Source organism: Balaenoptera musculus, chromosome 8 (assembly GCF_009873245.2).
Source record: "Balaenoptera musculus isolate JJ_BM4_2016_0621 chromosome 8, mBalMus1.pri.v3, whole genome shotgun sequence".
Classification (NCBI taxonomy): Eukaryota; Metazoa; Chordata; class Mammalia; order Artiodactyla; family Balaenopteridae; genus Balaenoptera; species Balaenoptera musculus.
In genome coordinates this window covers 91893396-91913406 of record NC_045792.1, presented here as the reverse complement: position 1 = coordinate 91913406, position 20011 = coordinate 91893396, and the positions used below count along the sequence as shown (strand labels likewise).

The 20011-nt window shown below is 38.4% G+C and overlaps 1 long non-coding RNA gene across 1 annotated transcript; it reads left to right on the top strand.

The window, feature by feature from the left end:
- The first annotated feature begins 1045 nt into the window (after nt 1-1045).
- On the top strand, nt 1046-19356 carry LOC118898847. Its single transcript, XR_005020838.1, has 3 exons — nt 1046-1112; nt 11516-11616; nt 19261-19356. It is a non-coding gene; the product is annotated as an uncharacterized LOC118898847 (long non-coding RNA).
- The last annotated feature ends 655 nt before the right edge of the window (nt 19357-20011 follow it).

Below are 20011 nucleotides of genomic sequence, written 5' to 3'. Positions count from 1 at the left end.
CAGTTGACTGTATTTGGCTCATGGGCCACTGTTTGCTAATCTGTGCTCTATATGAAGGTGTTGACCAAATCCACCTCCATATTCTGCTTGCTGGGAAGGTTTTTCCTCACCAGGGCCCCTGAGTGGAGGTATAAAGTGAACGTAGTCCATTTTTGCTCACATCAGTATTTTGAGCTGGTCTATCCATGAACCAAGCCTGATTTTCTTTCTCCTATGTCAGCTGGTCTTGAGGGACTCCCACAAGTCCATAATGTGAACTGAGGGTAAGGTCTTGGCATAGCATAGGTAGGTGACATTGGCATGTAGAGTATCTGGTATGTAACTTCCTTTGGCCTTCTGAACCTGATCAGTTCTAGTACCAAATTTTCTATTATCATATGATGGTTTGGTTCTGCATCCATTTAACTCAATGAGTTGGGGAGTCTGACAATACCCAACACATGGTAGGCAACTACATTTTCATAGATATTTTATTTCCCATGGTGCAGCATTCAGTCTTTACTAAGGCCCAGTAGCATTCCAGAAGCAGGTTTTAAAATAATGAGTAATACTCTGCTGAAGAAGGCATAGCTTTGCTCCAGAACACTAGGGAACTTCATTGTAATTTTCCTATTACACTTACTAAAGCCTCCACATGCCATGCTTAGCTGCCGCAGACTCTCTAGCATCAATGGATCTGCTATGACCTGAGCTGAACGGCAGGTTGTACTCTAGCCTATATCTAATGCAAAATCCTCTTTTGCTTTAGAAATACTCTCTGCCTCAGAATCCAAAGTGGTTCATCAAGCACTATGCATTTTCCTTCATGCTGAAGATACAAAATACAGTAACTTTTGTATTACTTTAAAAGCAGTGTTCCAGCATATCCTAGACAATTTTGCTCCTAAAGCTTCACAAAAGTGGCAGTCCCTTGAATTTCTGTAAGGTTTATATTCTGTAGTCTCACATGCATGTGTCTTGACAGGGTATTCAAAATATTTGTCCTTTTTTTCTTCACTAGGTTCAAATACTATAATGTTTCAGATTGAGTTCTCAAGGAAGGAGATCACAAGACCTAAGTTAGCATGCAGGAGGTTTATTACGGCGTGTTCTTTGGAGCAACACTGTAGAAGGTAAATGAAGAAGGATAACTGGTCAGAAGGTGATGAGCTATGATGCAGTTTCAGTAGAAACACTGGAGCTGGAATAAACCTTTCCCTTAAGAATTTTCCCCAGGTGAGGAGAGTCAGTCAGGGCTTCATACCTCAACATTGATCAGTCATTGGAGACAGCCCACCCCAGGAAGAGGGCACAAACCAGGCTAAGGTGGCTCTTTCCAGCAGGGGGGGATCCCCAGGGGGACTAAGAGCTGAGGTCTATATGTTGGCAATACACCCAGGAGCTGGAAGGTCTTCACGCCTACATGGAGATTTGGGCCATTTTTTACATTGTCCTCCTTATTAATATAGAGGATGCAGGATGATATTCTTCAGACTACCAAGGAAATCTTAGTCCCTTTGGACATTACCCCAAGTGAAAGCTGGAAAGTTAAGATAAGTGAATCTATGCCAAGTGGATGAAAGCTGCTTTTGATTCTCTTTCCTGTTGGAGATTGAAAAGAACACATTTGTCAGATCCATGACCCCATACCTACTGCCAAGCCCATGTTGATTTGTTCTTTTAAAGATATATCCAGCAGAGTAGACATGATTGGGGCTATCATTCAGTTATGTTTAAATGATGATATCCTTAATCTGCCATGATACAGTTGTCTCTTGCAGAGGCCATTCCAATGAATCAAATGGGGATATGCTGGATATCCCAGTCCCCATTCAAATATTTTAAGGTAGCACTAATCTCTGCACCACCAGTCTATGTATCCAGGTACTAGATGGAAAACCAAAACACGGGACAATTCTATGGGCTTGTTGTGATATAGACCTCATCCAGGGTTTTGTTTGTTACCTGGAATTTATATACCTTCATTCTTTTTGTTTTAATTTTTAAATTTTATTTTATTTATTTTTTTATACAGCAGGTTCTTATTAGTCATTAATTTTATACACATCAGTGTACACATGTCAATCCCAATTGCCCAATTCATCACACCACCACCCCCACCCCCCCACCACTTTCCCCCCTTGGGGTCCATACGTTTGTTCTCCACATCTGTGTCTCTATTTCTGCCCTGCAAGCCGGTTCATCTGTACCATTTTTCTAGGTTCCACATATATGCATTAATATATGATATTGGTTTTTCTCTTTCTGACTTAACTTCACTCTGTATGACAGTGTCTAGATCCATCCATGTCTCAACAAATGACCCAATTTCATTCCTTTTTATGGCTGAGTAATATTCCATTGCATATGTGTACCACATCTTCTTTATCCACTCATCTGTCAATGGGCATTTAGGTTGCTTCCATGACCTGGCTATTGTAAATAGTGCTGCAATGAACATTGGGGTGCACGTGTCTTTTTGAATTATGGTTTTCTCAGGGTATATGCCCAGTAGTGGGATTGCTGGCTCATATGGTAATTCTATTTTTAGTTTTTTAAGGATCCTCCATACTGTTCTCCATAGTGGCTGTATCAATTTACATTCCCACCAACAGTGCAAGAGGGTTCCCTTTTCTCCACACCCTCTCCAGCATTTGTTGTTTGTAGATTTTCTGATGATGCCCATTCTAACTGGTGTGAGGTGATAACCTCATTGTAGTTTTGATTTGCATTTCTCTAATAATTAGTGATGTTGGGCAGCTTTTCATGTGCTTCTTGACCATCTGTATGTCTTCTTTGGAGAAATGTCTGTTTAGGTCTTCTGCCCATTTTTGGACTGGGTTGTTTGTTTTTTTAATATTGAGCAGCATAAGCTGCTTATATATTTTGGAGATTAATCCTTTGTCCATTGATTGCTTTGCAAATATTTTCTCCCATTCTGAGGGTTGTCTTTTCATCTTGTTTATGGTTTCCTTTACTGTACAAAATCTTTGAAGTTTCATTAGGTCACATTTGTTTATTTTTGTTTTTATTTCCATTACTCTAGGAGGTGGATCAAAAAAGATCTTCCTGTGATTTATGTCAAAGAGTGATCTTCCTATATTTTCCTCTAAGAGTTTTATAGTGTCCGGTCTTACATTTAGGCCTCTAATCCATTTTGAGTTTATTTTTGTGTATGGTGTTAGGGAGTATTCTAATTTCATTCTTTTACATGTAGCTGTCCAGTTTTCCCAGCACCACTTATTGAAGAGACTGTCTTTTCTCCATTGTATATCCTTGCCTCCTTTGTCATAGATTAGTTGCCATAGGTGCATGGGTTTATCTCTGGGCTTTCTATCTTGTTCCATTGATCTATGTTTCTGTTTTTGTGCCAGTACCATACTGTCTTGATTACTGTAGCTTTGTAGTATAGTCTGAAGTCAGGAAGTCTGATTCCTCCAGCTCCGTTTTTTCCCTCAAGACTGCTTTGGCTATGCGGGGTCTTTTGTGTCTCCATACAAATCGTAAGATTATTTGTTCTAGTTCTGTAAAAAATGCCATTGGTAATTTGATAGGGATTGCATTGAATCTGTAGATTGCTTTGGGTAGTATAGTCATTTTCACAATATTGATTCTTCCAATAAAAGAACATGGTATATCTCTCCATCTGTTGGTATCATCTTTAATTTCTTTCATCAGTGTCTTATAGTTTTCTGCATACAGGTCTTTTGTCTCCCTAGGTAGGTTTATTCCTAGGTATTTTATTCTTTTTGTTGCAATGGTAAATGGGAGTGTTTCCTTAATTTCTCTTTCAGATTTTTCATCATTAGTGTGTAGGAATGCAAGAGATTTCTGTGCATTAATTTTGTATCCTGCTACTTTACCAAATTCATTGATTAGCTCTAGTAGTTTTCTGGTGGCATCTTTAGGATTCTCTATGTATAGTATCATGTCATCTGCAAACAGTGACAGTTTTACTTCTTTTCCAATTTGTATTCCTTTTATTTCTTTTTCTTCTCTGATTGCCATGGCTAGGACTTCCAAAATTATGTTGAATAATAGTGGTGAGAGTGGACATCCGAGTCTTGTTCCTGATCTTCGAGGAAATGCTCTCAGTTTTTCACCATTGAGAGTGATGTTTGCTGTGGGTTTGTCATATATGGCCTTTATTATGTTAAGGTAGGTTCCCTCTATGCCCACTTTCTGGAGAGTTTTTATCATAAATGGGTGTTGAATTTTGTCAAAAGCTTTTTCTGCATCTATTGAGATGATCATATGGATTTTATTCTTCAGTTTGTTAATATGGTGTATCACATTGATTGATTTGCGTATATTGAAGAATCCTTGCATCCCTGGGATAAATCCCACTTGATCATGGTGTATGATCCTTTTAATGTGCTGTTGGATTCTGTTTGCTAGTATTTTGTTGAGGATTTTTGCATCTATATTCATCAGTGATATTGGTCTGTAATTTTCTTTTTTTGTAGTATCTATGTCTGCTTTTGGTATCAGGGTGATGGTTGCCTCATAGAATGATTTTGGGAGTGTTCCTTCCTCTGCAATTTTTTGGAAGAGTTTGAGAAGGATGGGTGTTAGCTCTTCTCTAAATGTTTGATAGAATTCACCTGTGAAGCCATCTGGTCCTGGACTTGTGTTTGTTGGAAGATTTTTAATCACAGTTTGAATTTCATTACTTGTGATTGGTCTGTTCATATTTTCTATCTCTTCCTGGTTCAGTCTTGGAAGGTTATACCTTTCTAAGAATTTGCCCATTTCTTCCAGGTTTTCCATTTTATTGGCATAGAGTTGCTTGTAATAGTCTCTTAGGATGCCTTATATTTCTGCGGTGTCTGTTGTAACTTCTCCTTTTTCATTTCTAATTTTATTGATTTGAGTCCTCTCCCTCTTTTTTCTTGATGAGTTTGCCTAATGGTTTATCAATTTTGTTTATCTTTTCAAAGAATCAGCTTTTAGTTTTATTGATCTTTGCTATTGTTTTCTTTGTTTCTATTTCATTTATTTCTGCTCTGATCTTTATGATTTCTTTCCTTCTTCTAACTTTGGGTTTTGTTTGTTCTTCTTTCTCTAGTTCCTTTCGGTGTAAGGTTAGACTGTTTATTTCAGATTTTTCTTGTTTCTTGAGGTAGGCTTGTATAGCTATAAACTTCCCTCTTAGAACTGCTTTTGCTGCATCCCATAGGTTGTGGATCATCATGTTTTGATTGTCATTTGTCTCTAGGTATTTTTTGATTTCTTCTTTGATTTCTTCAGTGATCTCTTGGTTATTTAGTAACGTATTGTTTAGCCTCCATGTGTTTGTGTTTTTTACTTTTGTTTCCCTGTAATTAATTTCTAATCTCATAGCACTGTGTTCAGAGAAGATGCTTGATATTATTTCAATTTTCTTAAATTTACTGAGGCTTGATTTGTGACCCAAGATGTGATCTATCCTGGAGAATGTTCCGTGCGCACTTGAGAAGAAAGTGTAATCTGCTGTTTTTGGATGTAATGTCCTATAAATATCAATTAAATCTATCTGGTCTATTGTGTCATTTAAAGCTTCTGTTTCCTTATTTATTTTCATTTGAGATGATCTGTCCATTGGTGTAAGTGAGGTATTAAAGTCCCCTGCTATTGTGTTACTCTCGATTTCCTCTTTTATAGCTGTTTTTATAGTTGCCTTATATATTGAGGTGCTCCTATGTTGGGTGCATATATATTTATAATTGTTATATCTTCTGCTTGGATTGATCCGTTGATCATTATGTAGTGTCTTTCCTTGTCTCTTGTAACATTCTTTATTTTAAAGTCTATTTTATCTGATATGAGTATTGCTACTCTAGCTTTCTTTTGATTTCCATTTGCATGGAGTATCTTTTTCCATCCCCTCCCTTTCAGTCTGTATGTGTCCGTAGGTCTGAAATGGGTCTCTTGTAGACAGCATATATATGGGTCTTGTTTTTGTATCCATTCAGCAAGCCTGTGTCTTTTGGTTGGAGCATTTAATCCATTCACCTTTAAGGTAATTATCGATATGTATGTTCCTGTGACCATTTTCTTAATTGTTTTGGGTTTGTTTTTGTAGGTCCTTTTCTTCTCTTGTGTTTCCCACTTAGAGAAGTTCCTTTAGCATTTGTTGTAGAGCTGGTTTGGTGGTGCTGGATTCTCTTAGCTTTTGCTTGTCTGTAAAGCTTTTGATTTCTCCATTGAATCTGAATGAGATCCTTGCTAGGTAGAGTAATCTTGGTTGTAGGTTCTTCCCGTTCATCACTTTAAATATATCATGCCACTCCCTTCTGGCTTGTAGAGTTTCTACTAAGAAATCAGCTGTTAACCTTATGGGAGTTCCCTTGTATGTTATTTGTCATTTTTCCCTTGCTGCTTTCAATAATTTTTCTTTGTCTTTAATTTTTGCCAGTTTGATTACTATGTGTCTCAGCATGTTTCTCCTTGGGTTTATCCTGTATGGGACTCACTGCACTTCCTGGACTTGGGTGGCTATTTCCTTTCCCATGTTAGGGAAGTTTTCGACTATAATCTCTTCAAATATTTTCTCTGGTCCTTTCTCTCTCTTCACCTTCTGGGACCCCTATAATGCGAATGTTGTTGCGTTTAATGTTGTCCCAGAGGTCTCTTACACTGTCTTCATTTTTTATCATTCTTTTTTCTTTAGTCTGTTCCGCAGCAGTGAATTCCACCATTCTGTCTTCCAGGTCACTTATCCATTCTTCTGCCTCAGTTATTCTGCTATTGATTCCTTCTAGTGTAGTTTTCATTTCAGTTATTGTATTGTTCATCTCTGTTTGTTTGTTCTTTAATTCTTCTAGGTCTTTGTTAAACATTTCTTGCATCTTCTTGATCTTTGCCTCCATTCTTTTTCCGAGGTCCTGGCTCATCTTCACTATGATTATTCTGAATTCTTTTTCTGGAAGGTTGCCTGTCTCCACTTCATTGAGTTGTTTTTCTGGGGTTTTATCTTGTTCCTTCATCTGGTACATAGCCCTCTGCCTTTTCATCTTGTCTATATTTCTGTGAATGTGGTTTTTGTTCCATAGGCTGCAGGATTGTAGTTCTTCTTGCTTCTGCTATCTGCCCTCTGGTGGATGAGGCTATGTAAGAGGCTTGTGTAAGTTTCCTGATGGGAGGGACTGGTGGTGGGTAGAGCTGACTGTTGCTCTGGTGGGCAGAGCTCAGTAAAACTTTAATCCGCTTGACTGCTGATGGGTGGGGCTGGGTTTCCTCCCTGTTGGTTGTTTGGCCAGAGGCAACCCAACACTGGAGCCTACCTGGGCTCTTTTGTGTGGCTAATGGCAGACTCTGGGAGGGCTCACGCCAAGGAGTACTTCCCAGTACTTCTGCTGCCAGTGTCCTTGTCCCCACGGTGAGCCACAGCCACCCCCCGCCTCTGCAGGAAACCCTCTAACACTAGCAGGTAGGTCTGGTTCAGTCTCCCCTGGGGTCACTTTTCCTTCTCCTGGGTCCCGATGCGCACACGACTTTGTGTGTGCCCTCCAAGAGTGAAGTCTCTGTTTCCCCCAGTCCTGTCGAAGTCCTGCAGTCAAATCCCACTAGGCTTCAAAGTCTGATTCTCTAGGAATTCCTCCTCCCGTTGCCAGACCCCCAGGTTGGGAAGCCTGACATGGGGTTCCAAACCTTCACTCCAGTGGGTGGACTTCTGTGGTATAAGTGTTCTCCAGTCTGTGAGTCACCCACCCAGCAGTGATGGGATTTTATTTTACTGTGATTGCGCCCCTCCTACTTTCTCATTGTGGCTTCTCCTTTGTCTTTGGATGTGGGGTATCTTTTTTGGTGAGTTCCAATGTCTTCCTGTCGATGACTGTCCAGCAGCTAGTTGTGATTCTGGTGTTCCCACAAGAGGGAGTGAGAGCACATCCTTCTACTCCGCCATCTTGGTTCAGCAAAAGATATCTATACACCTTCATTCTAAGAGGAATTCATGCTAGCATTTCAGATTTCCTGGTTATCAGATCAACATCATGTTTCTGACAAGCCTAAGATGATAAAAATATTTCTTTTGCCACAGTATACTTTTGCACTGAAGAATGACCACAGGACCGTTTGGGGAAGGTTTTAGAGAATATTTAATACATATTCTTCTATCATTGTAAGATCCTACCTCAAGAAAGCCCAGTCTCTCCTTCAATAGATGGGTTTCAAAATGGCACAAATTTGGAAACTAGGTGAGAGATCATGATTTTCCACTGCTGTAATGGAATTCACCAGCTTTTGATATAAGTCAAGTAGTTCTTTTTTGGCTGCCCTTCTATTTCATTTCTAGGAATATGTTGGATTATTAGCTATTGCAACAGTTCCCTGAGTTTCAAGGCCCTCTTGTTTCCACCCCAGCCTTATTGCCTATGACAGTAATCCATCCACCTTGCCTCAATGTTATGTGTCACCATTTTGCCTCTGCTCTCCCAGAGTCCTACCGTCCCCACTGATATCAGTGAACCCAGATCCATAACAGCATCTTCTATTATTAATCCTAATCTATAGAGGACAGTCACCACTACACTTCTCAGTGCAGCCATTGCCCCTCTCCTTACTAGTGTATTTTTATTGCTTAAGTAAATGGAGTTATCTCTGGGCCTCCCAGGGAGTAATCAGCTGGTGGGTTATCTGATTTCACATAATAAATCTATTCTAATGCTTACCTCTCTGTTTCCTTCTTAAATTCTATATCAAGGGATTTCTGGCACCTAAACCTCATTTCCTGTAGGTCACTATCCTATTTAAAGTATGGGAGCCATACGTTTTAATGTTTGAATCTGATCCTAGTGTCCTTACCAGGGTATTAAAGTTTGGTCATAGGAGAGAACTCCCATATCAATAAACTCCTCCATCCTTCCTCAAATTACACACTCCTGATACAACATCTTTAAGATCCATTCCGATTATTGTCTTACTAGCCACTGTTGGTACATATTAACAAAATCCTGTAGTTCTTGGGTAAATAAAAATTTTTTTACCAAAGTAAGACTGTACTTCTCTGTGTTATTCATTGACTGATTCTAGTTGTTAGTCTAGAGGCAATGAAGGGAAGCAGGAGTAGATATTGAAGAAGTCAAGCATCATTTTGTGAGACATACACCTCATCTAATGCTATTACATGTCCCTAATAAGGCTTTCACTTTACCATAGGAGAGCTGCCAGTGTATTAAGTCTTTATAGCTCTACTACCCTTATGGTCAAATACTTGACCCGACACTCTAGCTGCAGGGAAGGCTATTCTCTTTAAATTTTGACATGAATGCCTCCTGTTTTTCACAAAATACTTGAAGTGAATAGCAGATTAACTTATGCTTGCCATTCTTTTTCAAGGCTTCTAGGACAGTTAACAAAAGCCGGTTTTCCCAATATCATTCAAGAACTGTGCCTTATCCACTGTGCCTTATCTCCCCTTCATGCATGTTCTTGAATGACTACAAAAACACCCTGAGTATCACTTTGGGGGTTACTAATAAGTTTTAGCAAGTAGGTGAACTTGCAAATATGACATCTGAGACTAATGAAGAACAACCTAAGCCAATATATTCCTTTCTACATGTATCTAATTCTTAATAAACCAAAAGTAAGTGTTTTAGTAATTATGAAATCACATTTTTCCAGATATCATCACCCTATTAGCACCATAAATGGGATCCATTGACAGTGAGTGATTCAATCCCAGGATCCCATTCTGAGTATTTGCTTTCAAGGACCTTTTCGATACATGAGTCAAAAGTTTGAGCTCCCCAAAAGCAAATCCTGAAATAGCGACATAGGCATGTATAGTTTATTTTTGAGATGATCCTGTGAAGCATACATGTGAGAGTGAGGAAAGTGGGTGAGGGAAATGACCAAGACCAGTGAAATCATTATTAGTGTTTGGGTACGTTAGCTATCTACTGCTGTGTGACAAATTACCCCAATACTAAGTTACTTAAAACAACAATAAATATTTATCATGTCACATAGGTTCTGTTAATCAGAAATTTGAGAGAGGCTTAGATGGGTGGTTCTGCCTCAGAGGCTCTCACATGTTTAAATCAAGATGTTGGCCAGGGATGCAGTTACTGAAGGATTGGGGCTGGTGGATCTGCTTCCAAAATGGCTTACTCACATAGCTAATATGTTGATGCTGGCTGTTGGGAGTAGATCTCAGTTCCTTATAATATGTACCATAGGGCTGCTTGAATATTTTCAACACATGACAGCTCTCTTCCCCCAGAGCAAGTGATCTAAGAGAGGACAAAGCTGAAGCCCTAATATCTTTCATGACATATCCTCAGAAGTCACACAGTATCACTTCCTTAATATCCTATTGATTACATAGATAAGCCTAGTCAATATGAGAGATTGGCCACGAAGGTTGCTTATCCCTACAGGAAACTGACTAAATTCTGCTGGGGAATTCTGAGATGTACTATACTTCAGCATTGTCCCACAGGATTGCTGGGATACCAGGGTATTTACCCACAATCTCCCATTTCTCACTGGTTATCTGCCCCTGGGTCTTTAACTTGCTCACATTTCTGAGTTGCACTCAGGTGCAGCAGAGAGACCTCATAGGCAGAGGCAGAGACATATATGTTCTTGAGGCAGAAAACTATCAGCATACGAAAACTGTCTGCCGCAGCTTCAGGCAAATGTGGCAGTGATCTGAGGGTGTTTGAGATGGGCAGCAATTGCCTGTGAGAGAATAAATGTGAAATACCTGGAACTCAAGAAATAGTACATTATTATTGTTGTTGTTATTATTACTATTACTATTATTATTAAAACTGATTCTCATTTGTAGTAGTTATATTCTATAAAGTTGCCATGAACACTGAGTTAGCAAATACTGTTTCTGGGGGAAATACAGGTTTAGAATCATGCCAGCCTTAGCTTGCAATATTTTTTGTCAACCAATCAATACATAACCTTGTTTTGTGTGTGTCTCTGTTGAAAGACACCTTGTTAAATATTATGTTGAGTCATTAGCATTGGATGAAGCCTGAATGAAGCTTATCTAACACACATATTTTCTGCATAAGGCATATCACAACCTTCTTGTACTTAGGAACACTAGACAGCATTTCAGCTCTATATTTGGGAGCCATTTTAAACAGCAAAATCAGCAAGAAAAAGCACAAAAATGTGAAAATGTGGACTCAGTAGACCACAGAAAGGAGACTTTTTTACAGTATGAGAACTGAAACAAGAGGGCATATTATCATCACCTCATTGGACCTCAGCTGGGACTCTGTACATTGGATTCCACTGTGCCTTATCACTCCTTCATGCATGTTCTTGAATGACTACAAAAACACCCCGAGTATTGCTTTGGGGGTTACTAATAAATTTTAGCAAGTAGGTGAATTTGCAAATATGAAATCTGAGACTAATGAAGAATAACCATATTATTAGATTCTTTACCATGTTGGTTATTTTTAGAAGGCCCTGACTATAAAGATCAATAATAACTGATATTTATGAATTGCTTACTATAAGCTAGAATCTGTTCTAATTCCTTTAACTGTATTTTATTCCTAAAACACCTTTGTGGTTGTAGGTACTTCGCTTTCAAATGTGGTTACTTATCTACCAGAATCTAACTGATGAAGACTTCCTTATTTACCCTCACTGGAGAATGAGGATTATTCTTGCCTTGAGGTGAGTTGAAACTTAAAAACGTGGACTTCTGCTACAAAAAGATTCCTCCTCTCTGTCCCCTTCCCTTTTTTAGCCATTAAATAGCAGTTGCTCTCTTTAGCAAATCTTCCCATATTCGAATACCATAATGTACTTTATTAGTTTCAGGAAATGCTGTTTTATTATTCCAGGTTTTGTGACACAACAATAGTATTTATTTTTAATAATCTAGCCCAATAAGCAGCTACTGCTTTAAGGAGGCTCTCTGCTCACGACAGGCAGCTATTTTTAGAGATAAACTCTTCCCAAGCTGTATGAGCAATTCCTAACTTCCATCTGTATTTCATTTTACTACCTCTCTTAACCTTTTGTGCTTCATTGTTCTGGGATAATATCCAGACCCACCAAAGGGAAAACAAATCAGGACAAGTTATATTTTCATTCCACCCATGTGCATGCCAAACATTGTAGGAAATAATAATTGCAAACCCAATGGGAAAATTGTTAGTATATTCATATTAATTTTTTAACAAGAGCATAAAACTTGGATAAAGTATGTCTCTTCAGGATATCAAGCAACAAAAGAACTAGGTGGGCCAAGAATAAGAAACTATTGAAGGGTTTGATGTTTTATTTATTTGTTTTCTCTTTGTGTGTGTGTGTGTGTTTTCTCACTTTTTGGAATTTATATTTGACCCTGCAGTATTTGATTAAACCCTGTGTTCAGATGAATTCTGAATTGCCCATCGTAGTTGTTACTGAAACATAACAAGGATGCTGAATTAAGAGTCTTAGATTCTTGGATGTGAATGGGATTTTATAAATTCACCTTCACGTTTTGAAAGGTACAAAACTGAGTTTCAGAGACTTTATTCAATGTACAGAATATCACACTGTGACAAAGCCAGGACTGAAACATGTTCTTAATTTCTAATCAAGAGTTTATCCTGCTATATCACCATTTTTATTGACAAAGGATCCTATCCCTTCCATTATATGACCTCTCTGAAACTCACCCTGGAAAGAGATAATTCTAGGAGAACATATCCTAACATAACCATGAGATCCCTCAACCTGGAGTTCCTGAAATATGGTGCCGGTCTCACTCAGCATTTTCTCAGTAGGCTTGTCTGAGATAGTGTAAATTAATTTTTCATGATTATATCTATACTTATCTTCCTGGTGTGTACAGTATATTAATTAACCCCAAGCCTGGTAGGATCTGTATTAAAATGGTAACACAAAATATTTCCTCTCTAGTTATTTTTCAAGGAAGATAATCTTGAACTATCTGTCATCGACTATTGTAAAAAAATGAAATTGAGGGACATATTATAGGGGGTTGAATAATGTATAATGTGTGTACTCTCCATCTATTCTTCCGTAGTTCATCCCTGAATAAGGTAGCTGCCTATCTGGGACACACTGTTTTGCTCTTTATCTTGCCATCCTGAAATTAATTAATATATTTTATTCAACAATATTTACTGAGTACTCTCTATACCCCTGTTCTGTGCTAGGTGTTGGAAATACACATCAGAGAGTAAAGCATAGTCCTTATACTTGTGGAGTTTTTAGGGAGAGAGTGAGATAGACTCCAATGAAATAATAGCATAAATAAATTTAAATCATATATATAAATATGAAATCATAAATCTTATGAAGAAAGTGAACAATATACAATGTTAGTATGAAAAAGGGTGTTTGACCTAGTCTGACATGTCAAGGGGGGCTCTCCTGGGGAAATAGCATTTGATTTGAGGACTAAAGGGATAAGAAAGAATTGGTGAAAAATGGTTATGAGAGCTGATATTCAAAAATAGAGCAGCATGTGTAAAGCCCTGTGGTGAGAGAGAGCATGTTTTATTTGAAGATTAAAAAGAAGGTCTATATAGCTAGAGCTTTGAAAGCTGAGGGGGTCATGGTGTGAGATGATACTAAAGCAGTATTTAGGGCCCAGGCCTTGTTGAGCCATATTAACTATTTTAATTGTACCCCAAGAGCAAAGAGCAAAAATAATTCATTGAAGGATTTTACACAGATGTGATGTATCACCAGATTTGCATTTAGGAACTACCACTCTGCTTGCAGGGAAGAGAATTGATTAAATGGGGTTGAGTGGGAATTTAAAAACTGAAAGGGGAAAGAGAGTGTTTTGATGTCTAGAAGGATGTGGGGTTCTTTGGTCCAGGCTAGTGTTGGTAATGGAAATAGAAGGGGATGTATTTGAGGTGTATTTAGGAGATGTGGCATTCAGGATTTGTTAATGGAGGTGGAAAAAGAGAGGGTGTGGTCAAAGATGACTCCCAGGCACTTGACATTCTGAAAAGGATTAACAGTGGTGTCATTCACTAAGAGAGGGAGAAAAACAAGAAGATTTTAGAACGTAAAATAGCCAGTGTTTATAGTTTTGGGTGTGTTCAGTTCAAGCTGCTTGTTGTGTGTCAGGCGGGTAGTTGAAGATTATGTGTATTGAAGCTCAGAGGAGAATTAGCAGTCATCGACACAAAGATGGAGATGGAAGCTATGGATATAAATGAGAATTTTTAATGTATTTACTGTATTTTTCAGATGAGACAAACTTAAGTGGAATTAAATGCTATTGAGAAAAGTGAAGTATTGGGGTGAGTAATAACAGAGGGGAAGAAGAGAGTAATTTCTTATGAGATCAGATGAGAATGAAGACTGAAATATAGGTAAGCCATATACTGGAGAATGTATATCTCTTCAATTATAATGAGAGAGGTGAAGGGGCTCCGAGAATGAAGAAAGTAGTCTTCTGAGGCTGATAGTGAGATGATAAAGGATTCCTGTGTTATGGCTTACATTTCTCTTTTTTTAGGCAATGAGAGTGGGGCGAGAAGCTGGATAGTCAGAGTTCTGTGGGGAGCACAAAAGTTTAAAATGATTGTTGTGGAAAGTGGACAAGATTTGTGGACCAGAGAAATGTCTGATTTAAAGAGAGCATTAGGGCCTCTTAATTTGAAGATCATAAAAACTCATAGCATCAATATGCTCTTTTGTACCGTTTTCTCAAGTAGTATCCAGTTGCTTGGATGGCAGCAGAGGGAAAGGGAATATTTGGTTTCATTCAGGGTTGGTATCTTTCAAAATGGGTTTAATGAATAATAGAAAGGAAGCTTTTGCCAAGAATGTTTTTGAAATGGTGAATCAAAGAAATTAAACTGGATAATGAGAGAATTAGTGAAAGGGGAAGGTTATTGCATTGGGAAAAAGGAGAGGGAATTAGCCTAGGTACAAAGGGGTCAATTGACTAAGTCAGCTGGAGTAACAGGGGTCTATGAGCATAGAGACTGATTAAAAGTGTTCAGAGTGGCTTTTTTTTTTTTAAAGCCTTAACCAATCCCCGTTGAGGAGAGCTTTAAGACATCTTCCTTTTTTTAATTTTTTTTTATTTTTTATTTTTTAAATTTTTATTTATTTATGGCTGTGTTGGGTCTTCGTTTCTGTGCGAGGGCTTTCTCTGGTTGCGGCAAGCGGGAGCCACTCTTCATTGCTGTGCGCGGGCCTCTCACTATCGCAGCCTCTCTTGTTGCGGAGCACAGGCTCCAGACGCGCAGGCTCAGCAATTGTGGCTCACGGGCCTAGTCGCTCCGCAACATGTGGGATCTTCCCAGACCAGGGCTCGAACCCGTGTCCCCTGCATTGGCAGGCAGACTCTCAACCACTGCGCCACCAGGGAAGCCCCAGAGTGGCTTTTAAATGATGAATTATGAAGGAGTCTTTAAAGTAAGAAAGATAAAGATGATGTTGTTTGGACCACAATGTTGAGTTGGGTGGGGGCATAGAGAGAAAGTGGGATTAGTATTTTGGAAATGGAGCTGTTTCAGGTGATGATAAGTTCTAGGATGTGAATCTGAGTAGGTGCTTAAGGCATCATGTTGGAAGAGATCATCAGAGCTGAGGAAATCAAGAAAGTTGAGGGTGGATGAGTTAACCATGTGAATGACAATAAAGGTAGAAAAGAAGAGTTTTCAAAATACCAACTTTTTTGATGCAGGAGAGATAAGAGTAGGACTACTGGGAATGATGGTTCTGGGAGAGAGGAAAATCATAGAGTCAAATAACAATAGCTCTCAAGGAGCAGCTTTTTATAAGAGTGGGGAAGAGTTTCAGAGACTAACCAATCCCATTTCTTCTTCTTGGCCACATCAGAAGACAACAGTCCCCATCCTCCCTTGCAGTTATATTGGGGCCATGCAACTGAGTTCCGGCCATTGGTATGAAAAAAAAGTGATGTTGTCAGTCTTTTAACAAGATAATGAAATAACCAGTATATCTACCCTTTGATGTCTTCCCTCCATCTGCCTCTGCTGGATGTTTTCAGAATTAACTTAAAACTGTAAGATGTAAGGAACAAAAGATGGAAATAGATTGATTTTTGAGTCACTTCTCAGAGGAGAAATGTTCTAACTGCATTTATTAGACAGACCAGTGATGTGATTAAGAATAAAAAGTCTCCCAAAGGAAGGGATCCAAAGCTCATGGAGACCAATGGACGAGAGATGTCTCCCAGAGAGCTAGAATCACAAACCCTGTGGAAGACACTTTCACTGTGTCTGCCAGCAACACTGCAGAATTGTTTGGACCAGTGAGAATGGTGAGATTTTTATTCTTCACCTTTCCAAATGGGAATATTTACTGCTGATATCCTGTCCCTGCTTCACTACTATATGTATGTATATGTATGTATTTTATACATACATATGTACATGTATATGCATGTATTTCATACATACATATGTATGTATATGTATGTATTTTAGTCCAAAGTTTATGGGATCAGGATAAACCATATCCAAAGATTAGAGAGAAGGCTGAGACTCATTCTTTATTCCAGAAATTTAGCCAGAAGGAGTGGCTGAATGGAGACTTTGAGTTGTTTTGTTATGAGTGAGAATTTTGTATGCATTTAGGCAGGTATTTGTTGACCAGAAGCCTGAACTCTGGCAGAAACTGGTTGAATCTCATCAATTTTATGTCCTTTTTCTAGGAGTAGAGAAGACTAGATTTTCCAACCTCCTTTGCAATTAGGAAGGAGTCATATGATTAGTTATGGTCAAGTAAATGTGGGCAGAAATGATGTAGGCTATTTCCAGGCCTGAATTCTCAAAACAATTGAAATCTCCTTGGCCATTATCTCTCTTCCTTTTTTGTGGATGGAAAAAGGATTCTGAGATGACAGAGACGTGATAGAAGATAACAGGATCTATGAGTGAACACTTAGAGGAAAGCTGCCAGGAAATCTTAACTTTCACAACTGAATATGGCATGAGTGAGAACTAAACTTCTATTGTATTAAGTCACTGAATTTTAATACTTTAATACTTATTCTGGTTTGATCTTGAGCAGAAGTGAATTTATATCACACACAAAGAATTCCACAAATATATGGCACTGGCTTATTATTAGTAGGAGAGTAAGCAGGTAGGACACGCTATTGGAAGCCTGGAAAAAGTTAACTCATGTTTTGTTGAGGCAGAACATTTGGAAAATTGTCACTTCTGGTAACACTTTGAAAGCAGATGATTTGCCTAACTGAGCTGGCAAGTTTAGTGGAAGAGATTTGAAAAAATCATATAATTAATGTGAGTTGGCTGTTATTGACTGCTTTGGCAAAGTGTTATAAGAAAGGGCTTACATGATGAAAAATTGTCTGGTTTTCTAGTGGAAATGAAAGGGAATATATGGAGTCAAAAATATTTGGGCCATGTAGGGTCAGAAAAGCATCTTTTTAGACTCCAAATAGTAAGAAATGGAATTAAAATTTTCTTGAGTGTCAAAATCCAGTTCAACTTTTCATTTTACCAGAATGGTTTAGGGTGAAGATGAAATAGAGTATATAGTCTGTGTTCATGTTTATTTCAAGAGAGCATCAAGGTAATAGCCATTAAACATAGAGAAAGTCACAGCTCAACAATTATATCTAGAAAGAACTTTGGATGTGTTTATTGGGCCATGAATTGACTAGAAGAAGACAAAACCCAAGCCTAATAAGTTTTGAAAAATAAAAAAAAATGTATTGCCAGGAAAACCTCAAGACCAGATAAAAAATCTGTAATGCTGTTCTAGTTATGAAAGCAACTTCCAGTTTCCCACAACTTCCCTAGTTTCCCACAATCAAGAGGCAGCCATTGCCTCAAGGAGGTCACACTAGCTAATCCTTATTTAAGATGTGGCCATGTAAGATAGTGGGAAAGAGAACACTTACTGAGAGATGAACTTGAGGTCATGGAGAGCTGTAACCAAAAGGGATTCATCCAAAGAGTAGAACCAGTTCATGGAATCTTGACTACCTCCCAGACAAGGATAATTCCCAGTGCCTGGTCCCCTGAATTTCAAAATTGCTATGAACCTGTGGCTGCCATGTGTCTTCCATTATCTCCTGACCCCTTTCTTTTTGAGGGAAAGTGTCTGATGTGGATATCTTTTTCATACTTCAATATTTTATATTGAAGTGAGGTATATATTTTATCTAAATGAAGAAAGAGTTGCATGTGGACTTGATGTAGAGGACTGGGAATCTCCTGGAATACCAGATTTTGAGTTAGAAACAGTGACCAGATAGTAATTTGGCCTATCGCTCTTAGGAATAAAGAGTGTATTCTATGTGTTGGAGAAAGGACAAAATGTCTGTTTGTTGACCAGAATACTGAGTTGTGGTGGATACCCACAGTCTTATTTCCTCTTCATGGGAACCCTAAAAGTCTATGTTTCAAAACCACTATTTCGGTTAGCTTGGAGCCACATGACTGATTTATGGCTGCTGAGATGTAAACAGAACTAACATGTCACTTTCTGGCTGAGGTGAATACTTACATAGTGTGTATTCTCCTCAATATATTTCTCTTCTTTTTGTCTGAATGACACCAAGATGACCTTAATGTCAAAAGATGATTGGAACAACCACAAAAAAGCAGCCTATTTGAGGAAAGTCAGTTGACCTTCTCTTCACACTGTTTTTTGAGTGAGAAAGAAACTTCTGTGTCACACCCTGAAATTTCAGATGTCTTTGTTACTGTGGCTTATTCAAGCCTATCTTGACTTATACAGGGGATTAACACTCTTGTGAATACCAAGGCTTAATGAAAAAAAAAACAAAAACCCTAACTTTCTCCTCAAATTTATAATATATGAATTTTGATAGAAGACAGAATTATCATGGGAAACTATATCTTTAGGAGAAAGTAATGTTTTCATTAAAGCAAGGAAGTAAAGAAAAAGCTAAGGGAAAAGATTAACGATAAAAGTGAGCTTGTTTATTACAGAGTAGTGTTTCAAGAAAGCAGAGTGAATAGTTTGAAAATGTAAACATAGGGTATAGCTAGTTAGAATCAAGGAACTGTAGAACATCTTGATGACAGCAACTCTAAACACTAGAGGGTCAGGTTGAGGGGGAGGACTTTCGCGACAGGGATGAAAGGTCTATCACCCAGTTTTATTGTTGGTTTAATTAAGCAGTGTGGCTATGGGGTCTAATTGCTGGAGGAATTGTGTTACTCCATCTGGGGCAGATGGCTACCAGCTCTTTCTTTCTCATTGCCCCTGAAGCCCAGAGTGGTGACACTCCCTGGAGCGGTCATGCTTGGATAGCCATTGATGACAGCAAGAATGATTTTGATCCTTGTATTTTGTTTTCCTCAGTTCTTGGATTGACTGCCCCTGATCTTTGTCCAGAGGCTCTTCAAAGGTCAGTGTGTCATTGAGATGGTCACTGGTTTCTTGAAGCATCTTCAGGCCAATTATCAACTTCTTAGTGATGCCATTAAAGATTCCTGGTTGTGACAGCTCTTTCCTGAAGGTACTGTTTTTGATATTCTGAAGCTGGAGAATAGTTTTCAAAGGAGACATGATTCCTTTCAGGCTTGCTTTCAGTTTTGCTCCGAAGGCCTTAAATCTGATTTCCCTCCAGCTTTATACATCTTCTGTTTCTCTAGGAAGTTTGACAATGACATTGTTTACCACACTGAATAGTGCACACACTTTATGAGGGCCTGGTGTAGACAGTCTCTATGATCTTGGTATTAGTAAAAAGTGCTTTTCCTGGGAAACAGGATTGCTTTATTCTGCCATAGATAATATAAATCGTATCATGTTTACCTTTGGTGTTGGTGTCTAGAAAGCTTTCAAGGGCACCTGTGGCTCATCCCTTGCATGAAAAGTATTTTGGTACTAACCCCACCTTGGGTTCATCTTTTTTTTTTTTTTCTTTCTTTCTTTTTATTTTTTTAAACTTTTATTTTCCTATTGTTTAGATCTCATTAGCTTTAATTTTTTTTAATGCTCGTTGAGTGTATCAAGGTGAATTTAAAGCCTTTTATGGTGGCTATGGTGTTAGAAAGAATTAAAGAGACAAAGAGAAAGAAAGAACTAGTGTAAGAAAGAAATAATACTT